The 23,632-nt window shown below is 48.2% G+C and overlaps 8 non-coding genes across 8 annotated transcripts; all 8 read right to left on the bottom strand.

The window, feature by feature from the left end:
• Nucleotides 1-5,149: 5,149 nt before the first annotated feature.
• Nucleotides 5,150-5,234, bottom strand: LOC113834572. Its single transcript, XR_003483185.1, has one exon. It is a non-coding gene; the product is annotated as a small nucleolar RNA SNORD115 (small nucleolar RNA).
• A 3,364-nt stretch (nucleotides 5,235-8,598) lies between these two features.
• Nucleotides 8,599-8,687, bottom strand: LOC113834579. Its single transcript, XR_003483192.1, has one exon. It is a non-coding gene; the product is annotated as a small nucleolar RNA SNORD116 (small nucleolar RNA).
• A 539-nt stretch (nucleotides 8,688-9,226) lies between these two features.
• On the bottom strand, nucleotides 9,227-9,318 carry LOC113834577. Its single transcript, XR_003483190.1, has one exon. It is a non-coding gene; the product is annotated as a small nucleolar RNA SNORD116 (small nucleolar RNA).
• Nucleotides 9,319-11,805: 2,487 nt separating this feature from the next.
• Nucleotides 11,806-11,897, bottom strand: LOC113834576. Its single transcript, XR_003483189.1, has one exon. It is a non-coding gene; the product is annotated as a small nucleolar RNA SNORD116 (small nucleolar RNA).
• Nucleotides 11,898-14,384: 2,487 nt separating this feature from the next.
• On the bottom strand, nucleotides 14,385-14,476 carry LOC113834578. Its single transcript, XR_003483191.1, has one exon. It is a non-coding gene; the product is annotated as a small nucleolar RNA SNORD116 (small nucleolar RNA).
• Nucleotides 14,477-16,963: 2,487 nt separating this feature from the next.
• LOC113834575 lies at nucleotides 16,964-17,055 on the bottom strand. The gene has a single exon (XR_003483188.1). It is a non-coding gene; the product is annotated as a small nucleolar RNA SNORD116 (small nucleolar RNA).
• A 2,493-nt stretch (nucleotides 17,056-19,548) lies between these two features.
• On the bottom strand, nucleotides 19,549-19,640 carry LOC113834574. The gene has a single exon (XR_003483187.1). It is a non-coding gene; the product is annotated as a small nucleolar RNA SNORD116 (small nucleolar RNA).
• A 2,493-nt stretch (nucleotides 19,641-22,133) lies between these two features.
• On the bottom strand, nucleotides 22,134-22,225 carry LOC113834573. Its single transcript, XR_003483186.1, has one exon. It is a non-coding gene; the product is annotated as a small nucleolar RNA SNORD116 (small nucleolar RNA).
• Nucleotides 22,226-23,632: the final 1,407 nt, after the last annotated feature.

Raw genomic sequence — 23,632 nt, 5'->3', positions numbered from 1 at the left:
TCAGGGATGCAAGAAACACACATAAATATAATAAAGACAATTTACAGCAAGCCTATAGCCAACATCAAATCAAATGGAGAGAAACTCAAAAAATTGTACTAAAATCAAGAACAAGACAAGGCTATCTACTCTCATCGTTTCTATTCAATATTGTACTTATAGTACTAGCTAGACTGAAAAGATAACTGAAGGAGATCAAGGAGATACAGATTGGAAAGAAAGAAATCAAAGTATCATTATTTCATAGATGATATAATAGTATATATAAGTGACCTTAAAAATTCTACCAGGGAACTCCTACAGCTCAGAAACACTTTCAACAAATTGTCTGCATTCAAGATTAATTAAAAAAAACTATATATTGTCCCAGCTACACCTTTGTTGCTTATATTAAGGGAGTCTAGTTAGGTCTAATGCAGGTTCTCCATTTGTCAGACTAGAGTCAGTGATCCTTCACTAGCTCAAGTCAGCTGTTTCTGTGGGTTTCTCCATCATGATCTTAAGTCCTTTGTTCATATTATCACTCCTCCTTCACTTTGATTGTATTTCAGGAGCTTGGCCTAATGGTTAGTTGTGGATTTCTGCATCTGCTTCCATTCTGGGGTTGTGGATTATAGGCTGGGTATCTTTTGCTTCATGTCTGGAATCCACTTATGTGTGAGTACATACTATATTTGTCTTTTTGGTTTTGTGTTACCTCACTCAGGGCTTTTTTTTCTAGTTCTGTCCATTCACCTATGAATTTTAGGATGTCATTGTTTCTTTCAACTGAGTAGTACTCTATTGTGTAAATATACCACATTTTCTTTATCCATTCTTTAGTTGAGGGACATCTAGGTATTTCCAAGATCTGGCTATTATGAATAATGTTGCTATGAATATAGTTGACATATAAGTTAGTCATCAATCTTATTACCAGGGGAAGGCATTTAACATAGCCTCTCCTCTGTTGCTTAGATTGTTAGCTGGTGTCATCTTTGTAGATAGATCTCTAGGTATTTCCCTAGTGCCTGATTTCTCTGTAAGCCAAAAATGTCTCCCTCTATTATGGTATATCCATTCTTGTTATCATCTATTATTCCCCTTATGTTGATATCATTATATTAGATCATTAACAATTTTGAAATAGATGAATCCTATTTGGGTGGTGAAGGGACCAGCGCCATGTTTTGGCAGACATGAAAGGCTAGCATGTGCTTGCCTGACCTTGCTGGTCATGTCATGTTCACTAGGAGATAAGATGCCCTCCTCCTGGCAAGGAACCAGTCAGAAGTTAGCTGGTGGGGCTATACTTTACAGCTCTGGGTGTGTTTTATGTACAAGTGCACAACAGTGCAGAGCACTGTTGTGCAGAGCACAGCAACCACCCTGGGAGGGCCTATGGGCCTTAACAACCAGTTGACCAATCAACACAGGGTAGGTCTTCCAAGCCTGGAGGCATACCAATCCTGAGCCTGTATGTAACCCTTATGCTGCCCTATAAGATTCCTGTCTCATGGATTCTGAGAGTCTTTCCCCAGCCATCCGTCGTGGTGGAAGGATGAAAAGCCTGAGCTAATGGGGTTAGCTCATTAAACAACTGCAATAAAAGACTCATTGCTTCTGCATCGAAATGGGCCTCTTGGTGATTTGGGGTTCAGAATTTGGGCACAACAGTGGTATATCAATTTTTCTTTTGTAATTATTTGAAACTTGGTCTAAATCTGTATTAAAGAAAGAATAAATTTAATTTCAAAATAAATACAGAAAAATTAAAAAAAAAGAAGATTGTTTAGCAAATGTCCTTTTGGTGTGAATGAATGTGCCTTGTTTGGGTATATGCCCAGAAGTGGCATTGCAGGGTCTTGAGGTAGGTTGATTCTTAATTTTCTGAGAAATTGCTGTACTGTTTTTCACAGCAGTTAGTAGACTTCCTAGGGGAGGAGGACTTACCCTCTCAAAGGAACAGATGGGAGGTTGAGTGGGGGAGAGTGGGGAGAGTGGGAGGAAGGGAGAGAGAACTGGGATTGGAATATAAAAAGTAAATTAATAAAAAATAGGAGGCCCATCTGTCTGAGCCCTGCAGAATAAAAACAATCAGTAGCTCTCCTATGTACAAATGTCAAATGGACTGAAGAAAACTACACCTTTCACCATAGCACCAAATAATATAAAATATCTTGTTGGTAACTCTTAAAAGGGTTATTCTCAATGTCACATGGAAAAACAAACAAATAAAAAACAAAAAAGAATATCCCTGACTGCAAGTTGCACTATAAAGCTATAGTAACAAAATTACATAGTATTGGCATAAAAAGCAGACATGTGTTAATCAATGGAATCAAGCTGAAAACCCAGACGCAAGTCCACATACCTATGGACACCCTGTTTTTTATTTTTGAAAAGGCCAGAAACACAAATTAGAAAAAGAAAGCATCTTCAACAAATGGTGCTTGTCAAACTGAATGTAGGCTTATAGAAGAATGCAAACAGATCCACATTTACCACTCTGCACAAAACTCAAGCCCAAATGGATCAATGACCTCAATATAAAACTGGATACACTAAACCTGATAGAACAGAAAGTGGGAATTAGCCTTGAAAGCATTGGTACAGGATAGGATTTTCTGAACCAAACACTGATAGCACAGGCACTAAGACCAACAATCAATTCTTGGGACTTCATGAAACTGAGCAGCAAAAGACACCATCATTCTGACATAGTAGTGACCTGCACAATAGGAAAAGTTTGTTATTGACCCAGAACTGATAGAGGGATAATATCCAAAATATATAAAGTGCCCAGAAAGCAGATAACAAAAACTCAAATAATCCAATTAAAATGGGAAACAGTTCTAAACAGAGAATTTTCAATAAAGGACTCTCAAATGGCTAAGAAACACTAAACTTTCAACATCCTTACCCATAAGGGAAATGCACATCGGATACCTATCTTACACCTGTCAGAATGGCTAATATCAACAACACAAATGATAACTTATGCTGGTGAGGATGAGAGTAAAGGATTACACTTCTCCATCACTGGTGGGCATGCAAATTTGTACAGCCACTTTGGAAATAAATATGGTTTCTCAAAAAATTGGGAACTGATCTAACTCTTGGACATATATTCCAAAGACACTCCATACTACCATAAGGACACTTGCTTAACTATGTTCATTGCAGCATTATTCATATTACCCCAAACCTGGGAACAACCTAAATGTCCCTGAATTAAAGAAGAGATAGATAGATAAAATGTGATAATTTACGCAAGAAAGTTATTAGTCAACTATTACAAAACAGACATCATCAGGCTAATGGATGGAACTAGGAAAAAAAATCATCCTGAGTGAGGTAACCAACCCAGACACAGAAAGACAAAAATGGTATATATTCACTTATAAATGGGTATTAGCCATTAAGTAATTAATAAACAAGGTATAATCCATAGACCCAGAAAGGTTAGGTAAAGAGGAGCAGTCTAGTGAGAGTGCATGGATCTCCTTGGGAAGGGGAAATAGAATAGATTTTATGGATAGACTCGGGGTAAGTGGGGATAGGGAGTGGGAAGCATAGGGAGATAGGTGGTGGTGGGAAGATGGGATGGAGGGAGAGAGTGTGGGGAGAGATAGCTGAGCATTGGGGCATTGGTTGAGGGCCTTTGGGGGGCAGTGTGCGAATCTAGTACAGTGGAACTTCCTAGAATCATTGAGTGGGCCTAATGAGGACTCCTAGTAATGGTGAATAAGGAGTTTAGGTTGTAGTCAGACAAGGCTCCCAGTGGTGGGACTGGGTTGCATTTATTTGAGTTCTTGGCTGAGGGGGGTCCAGTGGAGATTTCCAAACAACCCTAGTTGATGTTAGGGCAGAAGGATGCTTTATGCAAACTGATGGTCAGGGCCCAATTGTTGAGGACAAAATCCACATAGCTCAATGAATGTGGAAAGGTTGATCCAGTGCCTGAATGGATCCTACACTCTATGGTCTATTCCCTTGGTGTGGGAAAGATTTCTGCCGAATATTGAAAGAGAAACATAGACACAACACAGTCACAAAACCTCTGACCTACAATCTGTCCTTGCTTCAAGATGTTCTGGGGCAAATATGGTGCATAACTTGTAGAAGTGGGGAGACCATGCTCAACACCTATTAGATGACCAGGAATAGGAGAATGAATAGTCCAGAGACATAGGGTCAAACCAAACATGACTTGTATAAAAAATCAATGAAATAATTTCTAGCAATATTCTGCTATACTCTTAGATCAGAGCCATGTCCAGTTGTCATCAGAGAGGCTTCCTCCAGTAGCATATGGGAGAAGATTCAGAGACCCACAGCCTGATGTTATGTAGACAGAGTCTAAATTGGAAGTCTCCATTGGGTCCCTTTTCTCAGAGCTCAGGGAATCCTGTGAAAGATGGTGCAGAAAGACTGTAGGAGTCAGAGGGAATGAGGGTTTCAGGTGAAGACTGCTGACTGAATCAAATATGCAGGTTGCATACAGAACAGAGACTGAAGTTCCAAGCATGGGGTAGCATGTTTCTGCACAAGGTCCTCTGCTTATATATTGTGGCTGTTAGTTTAGGGTTTTTGTAAAACTCCTAACTGACCAAATGGGTGTGTCACTGATGCTTTTGCCTGTATTTGGGATGCTTTCCCTCATGTTGGGTTGCCCTGTCAAGCTTCTGTGTAGGGCTTTTTCCTTGTCTTATTCTATTTTGTTTGGCTGTTTGGATATTGTCTCTTGGATGCTCATGCTTTTCTGAGGGACCCAAGGCAAATTGGAGATAGGGTATAAATGGTAGAGTGGAGGGATGGAAAACTGTGGGTAGTATTGATTGTATGAGAGAAGAATCCATTTCCAATAAAGACTAATAACTAATACATAAATAATTAACATTTAATGCTTCATGTAAAAAAGAAAGAGAAAGGAAAAGACAAGAAAGGACACAAGGACATGGGATGGTTATTTGAAGCATACACAACAGTAGAAAGAAAGACAAGATGGTTGTTGAAGGAGCACCCAGTGCTTGCTAACAAATGTGTACCAGAACAGTACAGGATTCACTGAATGCTAAACAGAGCCTAGGAATCTCAGGATTTCAACAAGGGCCCCAAGAAGGCAACATTGAATGGAAGAACCATGTTCTCCCCTTTCCCATTGTTGGGGCCCCAGTGTGATAATATTGACCATGAATTTTATATTATCACCTCTCCCCATGATGTTTGTATGACATCATTTACATAGGCCTGGACAGAGCAAATTACACCCACTTTTTATCTTCAAACAGCATTGCTTACTTACTAGGGCCGCAAACACTGCCTTGGAGGTAGGCCTTGACATGTTTAAGGAAAAAGGACAACTGGGTAAAAAACTCTTTCAAGGGATCAAAGAAAACCAGCTATCTCATCTTGGTAGTTCCATCATGTGGCTACAAAGAAAGAGCATGGTGTCAAGGCACTAGTTTGACTTTACTTTTATGAAAAGGAAAGGTCATAGAAATTTGACCATGGCAAAAAGGTGTAATTCAGTGGAACATAACACTTCTGCCATCTGAATAATAAATAGCACAAAACAAGCATACAGTAATTGATGGTTAGATTATTAGACTTGGCAAAGTAAATGCAAAGGGCCAGTCAAATCACTGTTTTCACTGTTAGCATTTTCCTGCTGACATTTGTAAGTACCCTACTCAGGGACTTGAAACCCCATATCACCTTGTGAACCCAGAACGGGCTTCAAAAGGACAGAGACTTAGCATCAGTGTTCAATGGTACAGCCTGATCTTACCAACCTCTGAGTACCTCAGACAAATCCCTTAAGAAGGAACCTTTTTCTCAAAGTTCTCACTTGCAAGTCAATACTCTGAGGTAGATGCTAGCTGTAAGTCTATGTGGAAATTCCTCATTGGAGTAGACACAGAACCGGGTTCCAGCATAGTTAAATATACCTGAAGCTGAAATGTATTCCTGTTATCTTTATTGTGAAGGTCTTCAAGTGATGCTGGGACTAATTGAGGGAACATATTGAGTCCACTGACTTGGGGTCTGGGAAGAGAATGTCTACCCCGAAAACCCTCCTATTTGGACTTCAGTTGCCTCATGGATTATCTGGAATTCTGTTGCCTCATGGATTATAGAGTGATCAAAAAGTCATAGGAGAAGGACATTCAATCAAAAATATCCAGCCCTAGAACTTTCCAAGTATCCTCATGTCCAATTAGCCAGAGAAGTGACCTGAAGATCACCATGAATCTGGGGCCTGCAAAGTAATCACTCCTGAAGGTCATCCTGACAAGGTTGTAGATTGTAAAGCTTCTGTTGCAATGAGACTAGAAGTTCTGGCCAAGTCAATCCCAAGGAGGATGGGAGACAAAAGGTAAAAAAACAGGCATGGAAGGAAATTTTAAGTTCCTCTATCACCATGGTGTGAACAATAACAGGACTTAGCATTGTGACTCCACCTATGGGTACTATGATGTTGTCCTTGATCAGTGGTTCATGCTCAAATCCTCTAGAAGGTTCCAAGAAAGGGAAAATTAGATAGCCATTATGGACACATAGGTCTAAGTTGTAGAAGGTTCCAAGAAACAATCAAGAACATAAATACTGTGCTTCTAAAGTCATTAGATTCATAGACTTCCAGAAACTCTAAATGTTGAAGTCACAGGACCATCACAGATCCCGAATTTGGGCTGATCTTTCCACTTACCTGAAAGATGTGAGGTTGTGGTCTCCAGAACAGCATCTTAGATCACTGAAAGACAGCAGAGAAGACAGGAACATGGGCAGTGTATTGGCCACTAGAGACTTGAATAAGAGTAAAGTGGCACAAAATGCCCTCTTGAGAGAGCACTCAGTGCTCTCCTACAGATGTGCACCTGGACAGTATAGGATTTCCCAGATGAGGAAACAAGGATTGGGAATAACAGCCTGTAAACTGGGTCTCAGGAAAGCAACAAGGAGACACCATGCCCTGTTTCTACTGTCCTGTTGCTTGGGCCTCAGCACAGAAAGGCCCGACACACCATATGTGATTGGTAGCTTTTCCAGCTGCTCAAGATAAGTTCAGTGGATCAATAGAGCCACACTTGTTCTCACTGCTTTGGCTGTTAGCATTAGACTGCTGACAACTATTAAGTTGTCAGTATTAAGACAATACTCAGGCCTTGTGAACTCTTTGCATATTGTGATCCCAACATTGGCCCTGATGATGTCAAAGACAGGTCATCGGCTATTCATGGTCCAGCACTAGTGCATTAGTTTCTGAGCACCAGGGACAAAAATAGTTAAGAAGGATCCATTCTCTCAAGGTTGTTATTTGTACCTCCATAGCCTGTGTTGGATGCCTACTCCACATTCCTGGGGACATTCCTCATCAGATTAGTCAAGGAATCTTGACTAATAATAGCTTGTTACAGCTATGTAGGATAACATGGAGCTGAAATATAATCCCACTGCTGTCTGCAGAGAAGGTATTGAAATGATACAGAGTTCATGGCTCTGGGGCTAGATAGACAGTGCCTTCCCTGATATACCCTACTGAATTGCCTTGTGCTGCCTGATGGTTGTGAGATAAATAAATACCATTAAGTCCCAGGGAAAGGGATTAGAATAGGAAAAAACCTTGGTGCCATTGTCTAATATTCAAACATTAAAGGTATCCATATGAATAACTGGGGATCTGATGGAGTCTAGAGACAACAAATAGCCATTACAGAAAGCCATATTGGGAAGGTTGTAGCTTTTAAACTGATGTCCAAAATCAAATTTGTAGATCTTGCCCTGCCAATCCCAATCAGGATGGGAGGCAGAAGGTAAAAGCTATGCAAGAAAGGAAAGATCAATTTCTACTATTGCTGTGCTGTGAACCAGAGAAGGTCTGAGCATCCTGACACCACCCCCTGGGTCCTTGTATGCAGGCACTGCTCAGTTCTTATGTAAAAGTCCTATGGAATTACACAAGGACTTTTGCAAAATTTTGCAATACTGCAATGGCAATATGAATTTGCCATTTTGGACACATAGACCTAATGGTTAGGGGATTGCAATAAGAAACACATAGCATGGATGCTGTGTGATGAAGTCATTAAACCCATAGACTGACAGAGATTTCAGTAGGTAAAATGCCAGGCCTTCTAGACCCAGTCCCTTGGATGGATTTTTTATATGATTAAAAGGATTGAGGTTTTCGGATGCAAATGAGCATTAAAGATATTTGAAAGACCACAGAGAAGATAGGATATAAACAATGTGTTGTCCATAAGAAAAGTAGATATGTCTAGAGTCTACAAAGAATGACTTCCAAGTGAGTATCTGTGTTCTCTTACAAAAGGGAACCTAGAACTGAAAGGATTATGCAGATAGAGAGGTTTCAGATTAAGGCATTATGAATTAGAAGAAAGGAAAATTCAGACTAGGAAACAATTTCTTCAAGGTTCTACACACTGGGCCTAGATGAAATATAGAATGTGAATTTGATGTAACCATAGAAGAGTGAGAGAAAGAACCAACACATCGGGAGGGAGTCTGGCTACTGCTGGAGGAGGACAGGAGCAGTGGAGTGATTCGCAAGACAATATCAGACACCCAGAGGACATGAGTGACCAAGGTGCAGGACAACAGTACCCATAGGAGTTGAAAACTGAGCTTTCAATTATTTTGTTCAGCTTTTTCAAGGGATGTTTGATTTAAATCATTAATCCACACATGATGTAGTACTCTATACACAGATATTCAGCACTGACACTAATGGAGAGCATGGGTGTTGGTGAGGTGACAAAAACACCAAGAAATACCCAAGCCAGGGAATGAAAACACACTGCAATGGGACCCTGAAATCAACAGGGCAGCACCATGAGGACAAAAGTTGACTATGCATGGGTACACGATTGATAGTCCTAGCAGCACCCAGGGCCTGATAAATAGTAAGAGCAGGGCAAATTAGAGGGGCCTCTGTTCTTCATACAAACTCTGAGAAGCCAGCAACCTGGCTGAGGGCCACTGCTGGGAGCCAGTAGATGTACCACTGCCTCTCAGGATTTAAAGTCAGCAAGAGAAATGGAAAAATCCCAGCAAGAGGTTAACACACTGTCTTCGCCATGGCCGTGTTTGCAAGCAGAGTGGGGGAAAGAACCAGCTCCAGGAGACAGGGAGTCTGCCAACTGCTGTAGGAGGGGAGGAGCAATGGAGTGGACCCAAGCCTGTGTCTGACACGCGGAGGACTTGGGGGACCCAAGGTGCCGGACCTCAGTCCCGATGAGAGAGGCGAACTGAGATTTCACTCATTTTGTTCAGCTTTTCCAAGGAATGTTTGACTTGAATCATCATCGATCCACCAATGCTGCAGTGCCCTTGCACCCAGATATTCAGCACAGACACTCATGGACAGCGCGGGTGTTGGTGGGATGCCAGAAGAAATATCAAGTGCCCCAGGCCAGGAATGCTAACACACTGCAATGGGCCCCTGCAATCAACAGGGCAGCACCTTGAGCACCTAAGTCTGTTACATGTGCACACAAGCCCGGAAACACGAACGGTCAGTCCTAGCGGCACCACCAAGACCCGAGAATCCTGAGCATATGGGGCAATTCTTGGGAGGCGTACCTTCATCTTCCATCTTCGGGCCTTCTCAGGCATGTCAGCAACACCAGGCAACTTCACTGGAGGCTTAGTCAGGAGCAACCAGCCCTGTGCGAAGGATGCTGGGCCATCCTCTGTGCATTCAGGCCATGCAGGACCAAGAGCTGGAAACTGAACACATAAAAGCACATGCCACCGTTCCAGTGGGAACTGTCGAATTGGAGCTAGGAGGGCTTATCTTTGCTAGTCTCCATGGGATGATCAGATCACTTCTGCTGTCTCACCACTCCTGCTCTGCCCAAAACCTCCAGCATGGCTTGTCAGAGGTAGGCCGGGTTCGCTCCAGGGCCCAAGAGCTCCTGCTTGGCCTGTAAGAGGATGTTTGCCCTACCCTGCAGTCAACCAACAAGTTTCTGGCAACACAACACATCCAGATACCTCGACAGCAGCGAGCACACTCTTCAAGAAACATCCTAAAGGCCCCCTAGGAAAACCTCAGCCCGGAAACCCTGTCCCCTGGGGTCACTGGACAGTGCAAACTCAATTTGCTCTCTCCATCTCAAAGCTAGCTAGCATCAGCTGTAGCCTTGTTCTCCATGCCTCATTCTCCTCATTGTCGGCCTTCCCCTGGGCCTCGTCCTCCTCCTCCTTCAAACTCTATCTCAAAACCAGGCAGGCCTCTATATTACTGTGGCAATGCTCCTGAAATCTACAACACTCTGTCCTACCAAAGACCTGAGGTGCTTCAGGTCAGACCACGACAAAGTTTCCTCTTAGGCCTTCTTCCCAAGTGACAGAAGACCTGGCAGGGCTGCCAGACATTGTTTAACAATCTCCTTCTCTATGTGTTTGTCTCCATTTCACCACATCTCTGTCTCTGTCTCTGTCTCTGTCTCTGTCCCTGTCTATGTGTGTTTCTCTTTCCCATACCTCCTTCTGTTTCTGTGCCTTTTTTCCAAGGCATGCTGTCCGTCTCGGACCATCTGTCTTTAGGGGACACACCTTACTCCTCAAGGGTCCCTGAAATAGGTCTGAGGTTGTGGACACTGCATCGGTGTTTCCCATCCCAAGAACTCCTATGAGGGGGAGACTCAAGGAGGCTGAGTTCTGCCAAGAGAAAGTGCACACTCAGACTGCCAAAGACCAGAAATGCAACCCAGCAATCCAGGGTCTCTTGGGCATACTCCACTGCACATGAGCATAGGTTTGAGGCAGTCAGTTCCAAACTCCATACAGCCTTGCACCTCAAGGGAATTTCTGCCATTGTTTCCAAAGCTGGCCGCCAGAGAGGCCCCTCGGGAGGAATCACAACTTGCTCCAGAGGCTTCCAAACACCATCCATGTTCTACCTGGCTTCGACATTGCCTAGAGTCCAGACAGGCCACTAGTAGCCGAATAGCAGAAGAGCATCTTGACACCATTGCCTTCCACCTGGAGGCCAGCAAGAATGACCTCGGTGTCTAAGAGAAGTGCTACACCAACAAGGGACTCCAGAGACCCGATTCCTACACAGGTCACCACCTTTGCTACCTCCAGGTATCCTGATGTGTCTGCTTTCCAGTCGTGCCTTCTGCAGAGGCTAAATGATGTTCTAATGGCTGACTGTCAATCTGAATGCCAGTCTGGTTTAGGCTCCTTTATCCACTCGCATTGAGGAGGCTCTTCCTTTCCTTCCAAAACCAGGACTCATGAGTACCTTCTGGGCTTGCAACCACACAACCCCTCCCCATCAGCCTTCATCCACCTGACAGATTCCCCGAAATTCAAGAGACCACAACCACCAAAGCACAAGAAGCCATGAGCCAGGGCAAACTGCGCGGCAGCCAGGACATGAGAGTCTATGTCAGCAGCAACACAGCCAGGCTACAACCCACTCTAAGACTTGGAAGAAGGCTCCACCCAGGGCCTGCCATCCAGTATGAGCAGGGCAAATTAGAGGGGCCTCTGTTCTTCCTGCTCCCGCTGCTAAGCCTGCAATCTGGCTGAGGGCCACTGCTAGGAGCCAGCACATCAACCCACTGCCTCTCAGGATATCAAGTCAGTCAGAGCAAGGGGAGAATCCCAGCAATAGGTCAACACTCTGTCTTCACCATGGCCGTGATTGCTGCCAGAGTGGGGGAAAGAACCACCAACCCCCTCGGTAGAGAGGGAGTCGGCCTACTGCAGGAGGAGGGCAGGAGCAGTGGAGTGGTTCCCAAGCCTGTGTCTGACTCCCGGAGGACGTGGGGGACCCAAGGTGCCGGACCTCAGTCCCGATGAGAGAGGCGAACTGAGATTTCACTCATTTTGTTCAGCTTTTCCAAGGAATGTTTGACTTGAATCATCATCGATCCATGCACGCTGCAGTGCCCTTGCATCCAGATATTCAGCACAGACACTCATGGACAGCACGGGTGTTGGTGGGGTGCCAGAAGAAATATCAACAAGTGCCCCAGACCAGGAAGGCGAACACACTGCAATGGGCCTCTGCAAGCAACCGGGCAGCACCTTGAGCACCTAAGTCTGTTACACGTGCACACAGGCCCGGATGCACGAATGGTCAATACCTAGCAACACCACCAAGACCCGAGAATCCTGAGCATATGGGGCAATTCTTGGGAGGCGTACCTTCATCTTCCATCTTCGGGCCTTCTCAGGCATGTCAGCAACACCAGGCAACTTCACTGGAGGCTTAGTCAGGAGCAACCAGCCCTGTGCGAAGGATGCTGGGCCATCCTCTGTGCATTCAGGCCATGCAGGACCAAGAGCTGGAAACTGAACACATAAAAGCACATGCCACCGTTCCAGTGGGAACTGTCGAATTGGAGCTAGGAGGGCTTATCTTTGCTAGTCTCCATGGGATGATCAGATCACTTCTGCTGTCTCACCACTCCTGCTCTGCCCAAAACCTCCAGCATGGCTTGTCAGAGGTAGGCCGGGTTCGCTCCAGGGCCCAAGAGCTCCTGCTTGGCCTGTAAGAGGATGTTTGCCCCACCCTGCAGTCAACCAACAAGTTTCTGGCAACACAACACATCCAGATACCTCGACAGCAGCGAGCACACTCTTCAAGAAACATCCTAAAGGCCCCCTAGGAAAACCTCAGCCCGGAAACCCTGTCCCCTGGGGTCACTGGACAGTGCAAACTCAATTTGCTCTCTCCATCTCAAAGCTAGCTAGCATCAGCTGTAGCCTTGTTCTCCATGCCTCATTCTCCTCATTGTCGGCCTTCCCCTGGGCCTCATCCTCCTCCTCCTTCAAACTCTATCTCAAAACCAGGCAGGCCTCTATATTACTGTGGCAATGCTCCTGAAATCTACAACACTCTGTCCTACCAAAGACCTGAGGTGCTTCAGGTCAGACCATGACAAAGTTTCCTCTTAGGCCTTCTTCCCAAGTGACAGAAGACCTGGCAGGGCTGCCAGACATTGTTTAACAATCTCCTTCTCTATGTGTTTGTCTCCATTTCACCACATCTCTGTCTCTGTCTCTGTCTCTGTCTCTGTCTCTGTCCCTGTCTATGTGTGTTTCTCTTTCCCATACCTCCTTCTGTTTCTGTGCCTTTTTTCCAAGGCATGCTGTCCGTCTCGGACCATCTGTCTTTAGGGGACACACCTTACTCCACAAGGGTCCCTGAAATAGGTCTGAAGTTGTGGACACTGCATCGGTGTTTCCCATCCCAAGAACTCCTATGAGGGGGAGACTCAAGGAGGCTGAGTTCTGCCAAGAGAAAGTGCACACTCAGACTGCCAAAGACCAGAAATGCATCCCAGCAATTCAGGGTCGCTTGGGCATACTCCACTGCACATGAGCATAGGTTTGAGGCAGTCAGTTCCAAACTCCATACAGCCTTGCACCTCAAGGGCATTTCTGCCATTGTTTCCTAAGCTGGCCGCCAGAGAGGCCCCTCGGGAGGAATCACAACTTGCTCCAGAGGCTTCCAAACACCATCCATGTCCTATCTGGCATTGACATTGCCTAGAGTCCAGACAGGCCACTAGTACCCGAATAGCAGAAGAGTATCTTGACACCATTGCCTTCCACCTGGAGGCCAGCAAGAATGACCTCGGTGTCTATGAGAAGTGCCACATAACCAAAGGCTCCAGAGTACCGATTCCTACACAGGTCAACACCTTTGCTACCTCCAGGTATCCTGATGTGTCTGCTTTCCAGTGGTGCCTTCTGCAGAGGCTAAATGAGGTTCCAATGGCTGACTGTCAATCTGAATGCCAGTCTGGTTTAGGCTCCTTTATCCCCTCGCATTGAGGAGGCTCTTCCTTTCCTTCCAAAACCAGGACTCATGAGTACCTTCTGGGCTTGCAACCACACAACACCTCCCCATCAGCCTTCATCCACCTGACAGATTCCCCGAAATTCAAGAGACCACAACCACCAAAGCACAAGAAGCCATGAGCCAGGGCAAACTGCGCGGCAGCCAGGACATGAGAGTCTATGTCAGCAGCAACACAGCCAGGCTACAACCCACTCTAAGACTTGGAAGAAGGCTCCACCCAGGGCCTGCCATCCAGTATGAGCAGGGCAAATTAGAGGGGCCTCTGTTCTTCCTGCTCCCGCTGCTAAGCCTGCAATCTGGCTGAGGGCCACTGCTAGGAGCCAGCACATCAACCCACTGCCTCTCAGTCAGTCAGAGCAAGGGGAGAATCCCAGCAATAGGTCAACACTCTGTCTTCACCATGGCCGTGATTGCTGCCAGAGTGGGGGAAAGAACCACCAACCCCCTCGGTAGAGAGGGAGTCGGCCTACTGCAGGAGGAGGGCAGGAGCAGTGGAGTGGTTCCCAAGCCTGTGTCTGACTCCCGGAGGACGTGGGGGACCCAAGGTGCCAGACCTCAGTCCCGATGAGAGAGGCGAACTGAGATTTCACTCATTTTGTTCAGCTTTTCCAAGGAATGTTTGACTTGAATCATCATCGATCCATGCACGCTGCAGTGCCCTTGCATCCAGATATTCAGCACAGACACTCATGGACAGCGCGGGTGTTGGTGGGGTGCCAGAAGAAATATCAACAAGTGCCCCAGACCAGGAAGGCGAACACACTGCAATGGGCCTCTGCAAGCAACCGGGCAGCACCTTGAGCACCTAAGTCTGTTACACGTGCACACAGGCCCGGATGCACGAATGGTCAATACCTAGCAACACCACCAAGACCCGAGAATCCTGAGCATATGGGGCAATTCTTGGGAGGCGTACCTTCATCTTCCATCTTCGGGCCTTCTCAGGCATGTCAGCAACACCAGGCAACTTCACTGGAGGCTTAGTCAGGAGCAACCAGCCCTGTGCGAAGGATGCTGGGCCATCCTCTGTGCACTCAGGCCATGCAGGACCCAGAGTGGGACACTGTGAACACATAAAAGCACATGTCACCGTTCCAGTGGGAACTGTCGAATTGGAGCTGGGAGGGCTTATCTTTGCTAGTCTCCATGGGATGATGAGATCACTTCTGCTGTCTCACCACTCCTGCTCTGCCCAACACCTCCAGCATTGCTTGTCAGAGGTTGGTCGGGTTCGCTCCAGGGCCAAAGAGCTCCTGCTTGGCCTGTAAGAGGATCTTTGCCCCACCCTGCAGTCAACCAACCAGTTTCTGTCAACACAACACATTCAGATACAGCAGCGAGCACACTCTTCAAGAAACATCCTAAAGGCCCCCTAGGAAAACCTCAGCCCTGAAACCCTGTCCCCTGGGGTCACTGGACAGTGCAAACTCAACTTGCTCTCTCCATCTCAAAGCTAGCTAGCATCAGCTGTAGCCTTGTTCTCCATGCCTCTTTCTCCTCATTGTCGGCCTTCCCCTGGGCCTCGTCCTCCTCCTCCTTCAAACTCTATCTCAAAACCAGGCAGGCCTCTATATTACTGTGGCAATGCTCCTGAAATCTACAACACTCTGTCCTACCAAAGACCTGAGGTGCTTCAGTTAGGACCACGACAAAGTTTCCTCTTAGGCCTTCTTCCCAAGTGACAGAAGACCTGGCAGGGCTGCCAGACATTGTTTAACAATCTCCTTCTCTATGTGTTTGTCTCCATTTCACCACATCTCTGTCTCTGTCTCTGTGTCTGTCTCTGTCCCTGTCTATGTGTGTTTCTCTTTCCCATACCTTCTCCTGTTTCTGTGCCTTTTTTCCAAGGCATGCTGTCCGTCTCGGACCATCTGTCTTTAGGGGACACACCTTACTCCTCAAGGGTCCCTGAAATAGGTCTGAGGTTGTGGACACTGCATCGGTGTTTCCCATCCCAAGAACTCCTATGAGGGGGAGACTCAAGGAGGCTGAGTTCTGCCAAGAGAAAGTGCACACTCAGACTGCCAAAGACCAGAAATGCATCCCAGCAATCCAGGGTCTCTTGGGCATACTCCACTGCACATGAGCATAGGTTTGAGGCAGTCAGGTCCAAACTCCATACAGCCTTGCACCTCAAGGGCATTTCTGCCATTGTTTCCTAAGCTGGCCGCCAGAGAGGCCCCTCGGGAGGAATCACAACTTGCTCCAGAGGCTTCCAAACACCATCCATGTCCTATCTGGCATTGACATTGCCTAGAGTCCAGACAGGCCACTAGTACCCGAATAGCAGAAGAGTATCTTGACACCATTGCCTTCCACCTGGAGGCCAGCAAGAATGACCTCGGTGTCTATGAGAAGTGCCACATAACCAAAGGACTCCAGAGTACCGATTCCTACACAGGTCAACACCTTTGCTACCTCCAGGTATCCTGATGTGTCTGCTTTCCAGTGGTGCCTTCTGCAGAGGCTAAATGAGGTTCCAATGGCTGACTGTCAATCTGAATGCCAGTCTGGTTTAGGCTCCTTTATCCCCTCGCATTGAGGAGGCTCTTCCTTTCCTTCCAAAACCAGGACTCATGAGTACCTTCTGGGCTTGCAACCACACAACCCCTCCCCATCAGCCTTCATCCACCTGACAGATTCCCTGAAATTCAAGAGACCACAACCACCAAAGCACAAGAAGCCATGAGCCAGGGCAAACTGCGCGGCAGCCAGGACATGACAGTCTATGTCAGCAGCAACACTGCCAGGCTACAACCCACTCGAAGACTTGGAAGAAGGCTCCACCCAGGGCCTGCCATCCAGTATGAGCAGGGCAAATTAGAGGGGCCTCTGTTCTTCCTGCTCCCGCTGCTAAGCCTGCAATCTGGCTGAGGGCCACTGCTAGGAGCCAGCACATCAACCCACTGCCTCTCAGGATTTCAAGTCAGCCAGAGCAAGGGGAGAATCCCAGCAATAGGTCAACACTCTGTCTTCACCATGGCCGTGATTGCTGGCAGAGTGGGGGAAAGAACCACCAACCCCCTCGGTAGAGAGGGAGTCGGCCTACTGCAGGAGGAGGGCAGGAGCAGTGGAGTGGTTCCCAAGCCTGTGTCTGACTCCCGGAGGACGTGGGTGACCCAAGGTGCCGGACCTCAGTCCCGATGAGAGAGGCGAACTGAGATTTCACTCATTTTGTTCAGCTTTTCCAAGGAATGTTTGACTTGAATCATCATCGATCCATGCACGCTGCAGTGCCCTTGCACCCAGATATTCAGCACAGACACTCATGGACAGCGCGGGTGTTGGTGGGGTGCCAGAAGAAATATCAACAAGTGCCCCAGACCAGGAAGGCGAACACACTGCAATGGGCCCCTACAAGCAACCGGGCAGCACCTTGAGCACCTAAGTCTGTTACACGTGCACACAGGCCCGGAAGCACGAATGGTCAATGCCTAGCAACACCACCAAGACCCGAGAATCCTGAGCATATGGGGCAATTCTTGGGAGGCGTACCTTCATCTTCCATCTTCGGGCCTTCTCAGGCATGTCAGCAACACCAGGCAACTTCACTGGAGGCTTAGTCAGGAGCAACCAGCCCTGTGCGAAGGATGCTGGGCCATCCTCTGTGCACTCAGGCCATGCAGGACCCAGAGTGGGACACTGTGAACACATAAAAGCACATGCCACCGTTCCAGTGGGAACTGTCGAATTGGAGCTGGGAGGGCTTATCTTTGCTAGTCTCCATGGGATGATCAGATCACTTCTGCTGTCTCACCACTCCTGCTCTGCCCAAAACCTCCAGCATTGCTTGTCAGAGGTTGGCCGGGTTCGCTCCAGGGCCCAAGAGCTCCTGCTTGGCCTGTAAGAGGATCTTTGCCCCACCCTGAAGTCAACCAACCAGTTTCTGTCAACACAACACATTCAGATACAGCAGCGAGCACACTCTTCAAGAAACATCCTAAAGGCCCCCTAGGAAAACCTCAGCCCTGAAACCCTGTCCCCTGGGGTCACTGGACAGTGCAAACTCAACTTGCTCTCTCCATCTCAAAGCTAGCTAGCATCAGCAGTAGCCTTGTTCTCCATGCCTCTTTCTCCTCATTGTCGGCCTTCCCCTGGGCCTCGTCCTCCTCCTCCTTCAAACTCTATCTCAAAACCAGGCAGGCCTCTATATTACTGTGGCAATGCTCCTGAAATCTACAACACTCTGTCCTACCAAAGACCTGAGGTGCTTCAGGTCAGACCACGACAAAGTTTCCTCTTAGGCCTTCTTCCCAAGTGACAGAAGACCTGGCAGGGCTTCCAGACATTGTTTAACAATCTCCTTCTCTATGTGTTTGTCTCCATTTCACCACATCTCTGTCTCTGTCTCTGTCTCTGTCTCTGTCTCTGTCTCTGTCTCTGTGTGTTTCTCTTTCCCATACCTCCTTCTGTTTCTGTGCCTTTTTTCCAAGGCATGCTGTCCGTCTTGGACCATCTGTCTTTAGGGGACACACCTTACTCCTCAAGGGTCCCTGAAATAGGTCTGAGGTTGTGGACACTGCATCGGTGTTTCCCATCCCAAGAACTCCTATGAGGGGGAGACTCAAGGAGGCTGAGTTCTGCCAAGAGAAAGTGCACACTCAGACTGCCAAAGACCAGAAATGCATCCCAGCAATCCAGGGTCTCTTGGGCATACTCCACTGCACATGAGCATAGGTTTGAGGCAGTCAGGTCCAAACTCCATACAGCCTTGCACCTCAAGGGCATTTCTGCCATTGTTTCCTAAGCTGGCCGCCAGAGAGGCCCCTCGGGAGGAATCACAACTTGCTCCAGAGGCTTCCAAACACCATCCATGTCCTATCTGGCATTGACATTGCCTAGAGTCCAGACAGGCCACTAGTACCCGAATAGCAGAAGAGTATCTTGACACCATTGCCTTCCACCTGGAGGCCAGCAATAATGACCTCGGTGTCTATGAGAAGTGCCACATAACCAAAGGACTCCAGAGTACCGATTCCTACACAGGTCAACACCTTTGCTACCTCCAGTTATCCTGATGTGTCTGCTTTCCAGTGGTGCCTTCTGCAGAGGCTAAATGAGGTTCCAATGGCTGACTGTCAATCTGAAATCCAGTCTGGTTTAGGCTCCTTTATCCCCTCGCATTGAGGAGGCTCTTCCTTTCCTTCCAAAACCAGGACTCATGAGTACCTTCTGGGCTTGCAACCACACAACCCCTCCCCATCAGCCTTCATCCACCTGACAGATTCCCCGAAATTCAAGAGACCACAACCACCAAAGCACAAGACGCCATGAGCCAGGGCAAACTCCACGGCAGCCAGGACATGACAGTCTATGTCAGCAGCAACACTGCCAGGCTACAACCCACTCGAAGACTTGGAAGAAGGCTCCACCCAGGGCCTGCCATCCAGTATGAGCAGGGCAAATTAGAGGGGCCTCTGTTCTTCCTGCTCCCGCTGCTAAGCCTGCAATCTGGCTGAGGGCCACTGCTAGGAGCCAGCACATCAACCCACTGCCTCTCAGGATTTCAAGTCAGCCAGAGCAAGGGGAGAATCCCAGCAATAGGTCAACACTCTGTCTTCACCATGGCCGTGATTGCTGGCAGAGTGGGGGAAAGAACCACCAACCCCCTCGGTAGAGAGGGAGTCGGCCTACTGCAGGAGGAGGGCAGGAGCAGTGGAGTGGTTCCCAAGCCTGTGTCTGACTCCCGGAGGACGTGGGTGAACCAAGGTGCCGGACCTCAGTCCCGATGAGAGAGGCGAACTGAGATTTCACTCATTTTGTTCAGCTTTTCCAAGGAATGTTTGACTTGAATCATCATCGATCCATGCACGCTGCAGTGCCCTTGCACCCAGATATTCAGCACAGACACTCATGGACAGCGCGGGTGTTGGTGGGGTGCCAGAAGAAATATCAACAAATGCCCCAGCCCGGGAATGCGAACACACTGCAATGGGCCCCTACAAGCAATCGGGCAGCACCTTGAGCACCTAAGTCTGTTACACGTGCACACAGGCCCCGAAGCACGAATGGTCAATACCTAGCAACACCACCAAGACCCGAGAATCCTGAGCATATGGGGCAATTCTTGGGAGGCGTACCTTCATCTTCCATCTTCGGGCCTTCTCAGGCATGTCAGCAACACCAGGCAACTTCACTGGAGGCTTAGTCAGGAGCAACCAGCCCTGTGCGAAGGATGCTGGGCCATCCTCTGTGCACTCAGTCCATGCAGGACCCAGAGTGGGACACTGTGAATACATAAAAGCACATGCCACCATTCCAGTGGGAACTGTCGAATTGGAGCTGGGAGGGCTTATCTTTGCTAGTCTCCATGGGATGATCAGATCACTTCTGCTGTCTCACCACTCCTGCTCTGCCCAAAACCTCTAGCATTGCTTGTCAGAGGTTGGCCGGGTTCGCTCCAGGGCCCAAGAGCTCCTGCTTGGCCTGTAAGAGGATCTTTGCCCCACCCTGCAGTCAACCAACCAGTTTCTGTCAACACAACACATTCAGATACAGCAACGAGCACACTCTTCAAGAAACATCCTAAAGGCCCCCTAGGAAAACCTCAGCCCTGATTCCCTGTCCCCTGGGGTCACTGGACAGTGCAAACTCAACTTGCTCTCTCCATCTCAAAGCTAGCTAGCATTAGCGGTAGCCTTGTTCTCCATGCCTCTTTCTCCTCATTGTCAGCCTTCCCCTGGGCCTCGTCCTCCTCCTCCTTCAAACTCTATCTCAAAACCAGGCAGGCCTCTATATTACTGTGGCAATGCTCCTGAAATCTATAACACTCTGTCCTACCAAAGACCTGAGGTGCTTCAGGTCAGACCACGACAAAGTTTCCTCTTAGGCCTTCTTCCCAAGTGACAGAAGACCTGGCAGGGCTGCCAGACATTGTTTAACAATCTCCTTCTCTATGTGTTTGTCTACATTTCACCACATCTCTGTCTCTGTCTCTGTCTCTGTCTCTGTCTCTGTCCCTGTCTATGTGTGTTTCTCTTTCCCATACCTCCTTCTGTTTCTGTGCCTTTTTTCCAAGGCATGCTGTCCGTCTCGGACCATCTGTCTTTAGGGGACACACCTTACTCCTCAAGGGTCCCTGAAATAGGTCTGAGGTTGTGGACACTGCATCGGTGTTTCCCATCCCAAGAACTCCTATGAGGGGGAGACTCAAGGAGGCTGAGTTCTGCCAAGAGAAAGTGCACACTCAGACTGCCAAAGACCAGAAATGAATCCCAGCAATCCAGGGTCTCTTGGGCATACTCCACTGCACATGAGCATAGGTTTGAGGCAGTCAGTTCCAAACTCCATACAGCCTTGCACCTCAAGGGCATTTCTGCCATTGTTTCCTAAGCTGGCCGCCAGAGAGGCCCCACGGGAGGAATCACAACTTGCTCCAGAGGCTTCCAAACACCATCCATGTCCTATCTGACATTGACATTGCCTAGAGTCCAGACAGGCCACTAGTACCCGAATAGCAGAAGAGTATCTTGACACCATTGCCTTCCACCTGGAGGCCAGCAAGAATGACCTCGGTGTCTATGAGAAGTGCCACATAACCAAAGGACTCCAGAGTACCGATTCCTACACAGGTCAACACCTTTGCTACCTCCAGGTATCCTGATGTGTCTGCTTTCCAGTGGTGCCTTCTGCAGAGGCTAAATGAGGTTCCAATGGCTGACTGTCAATCTGAATGCCAGTCTGGTTTAGGCTCCTTTATCCCCTCGCATTGAGGAGGCTCTTCCTTTCCTTCCAAAACCAGGACTCATGAGTACCTTCTGGGCTTGCAACCACACAACCCCTCCCCATCAGCCTTCATCCACCTGACAGATTCCCTGAAATTCAAGAGACCACAACCACCAAAGCACAAGAAGCCATGAGCCAGGGCAAACTGCGCGGCAGCCAGGACATGACAGTCTATGTCAGCAGCAACACTGCCAGGCTACAACCCACTCGAAGACTTGGAAGAAGGCTCCACCCACGGCCTGCCATCCAGTATGAGCAGGGCAATTTAGAGGGGCCTCTGTTCTTCCTGCTCCCGCTGCTAAGCCTGCAATCTGGCTGAGGGCCACTGCTAGGAGCCAGCACATCAACCCACTGCCTCTCAGGATTTCAAGTCAGCCAGAGCAAGGGGAGAATCCCAGCAATAGGTCAACACTCTGTCTTCACCATGGCCGTGATTGCTGGCAGAGTGGGGGAAAGAACCACCAACCCCCTCGGTAGAGAGGGAGTCGGCCTACTGCAGGAGGAGGGCAGGAGCAGTGGAGTGGTTCCCAAGCCTGTGTCTGACTCCCGGAGGACGTGGGTGAACCAAGGTGCCGGACCTCAGTCCCGATGAGAGAGGCGAACTGAGATTTCACTCATTTTGTTCAGCTTTTCCAAGGAATGTTTGACTTGAATCATCATCGATCCATGCACGCTGCAGTGCCCTTGCACCCAGATATTCAGCACAGTCACTCATGGACAGCGCGGGTGTTGGTGGGGTGCCAGAAGAAATATCAACAAATGCCCCAGCCCGGGAATGCGAACACACTGCAATGGGCCCCTACAGGCAACCAGGCAGCACCTTGAGCACCTAAGTCTGTTACACGTGCACACAGGCCCGGAAGCACGAATGGTCAATGCCTAGCAACACCACCAAGACCCGAGAATCCTGAGCATATGGGGCAATTCTTGGGAGGCGTACCTTCATCTTCCATTTTCGGGCCTTCTCAGGCATGTCAGCAACACCAGGCAACTTCACTGGAGGCTTAGTCAGGAGCAACCAGCCCTGTGCGAAGGATGCTGGGCCATCCTCTGTGCACTCAGGCCATGCAGGACCCAGAGTGGGACACTGTGAACACATAAAAGCACATGCCACCGTTCCAGTGGGAACTGTCGAATTGGAGCTGGGAGGGCTTATCTTTGCTAGTCTCCATGGGATGATCAGATCACTTCTGCTGTCTCACCACTCCTGCTCTGCCCAAAACCTCCAGCATTGCTTGTCAGAGGTTGGCCGGGTTCGCTCCAGGGCCCAAGAGCTCCTGCTTGTCCTGTAAGAGGATCTTTGCCCCACCCTGCAGTCAACCAACCAGTTTCTGTCAACACAACACATTCAGATACAGCAACGAGCACACTCTTCAAGAAACATCCTAAAGGCCCCCTAGGAAAACCTCAGCCCTGATTCCCCGTCCCCTGGGGTCACTGGACAGTGCAAACTCAACTTGCTCTCTCCATCTCAAAGCTAGCTAGCATCAGCTGTAGCCTTGTTCTCCATGCCTCTTATTCCTCATTGTCAGCCTTCCCCTGGGCCTCGTCCTCCTCCTCCTTCAAACTCTATCTCAAAACCAGGCAGGCCTCTATATTACTGTGGCAATGCTCCTGAAATCTACAACACTCTGTCCTACCAAAGACCTGAGGTGCTTCAGGTCAGACCACGACAAAGTTTCCTCTTAGGCCTTCTTCCCAAGTGACAGAAGACCTGGCAGGGCTGCCAGACATTGTTTAACAATCTCCTTCTCTATGTGTTTGTCTCCATTTCACCACATCTCTGTCTCTGTCTCTGTCTCTGTGTCTGTCTCTGTCCCTGTCTATGTGTGTTTCTCTTTCCCATACCTCCTTCTGTTTCTGTGCCTTTTTTCCAAGGCATGCTGTCCGTCTCGGACCATCTGTCTTTAGGGGACACACCTTACTCCTCAAGGGTCCCTGAAATAGGTCTGAGGTTGTGGACACTGCATCGGTGTTTCCCATCCCAAGAACTCCTATGAGGGGGAGACTCAAGGAGGCTGAGTTCTGCCAAGAGAAAGTGCACACTCAGACTGCCAAAGACCAGAAATGCAT

This window comes from Cricetulus griseus, chromosome 3, assembly GCF_003668045.3.
Source record: "Cricetulus griseus strain 17A/GY chromosome 3, alternate assembly CriGri-PICRH-1.0, whole genome shotgun sequence".
In the NCBI taxonomy this organism is placed as follows: Eukaryota; Metazoa; Chordata; class Mammalia; order Rodentia; family Cricetidae; genus Cricetulus; species Cricetulus griseus.
This window is presented reverse-complemented; position numbering and strand designations above follow the sequence as displayed.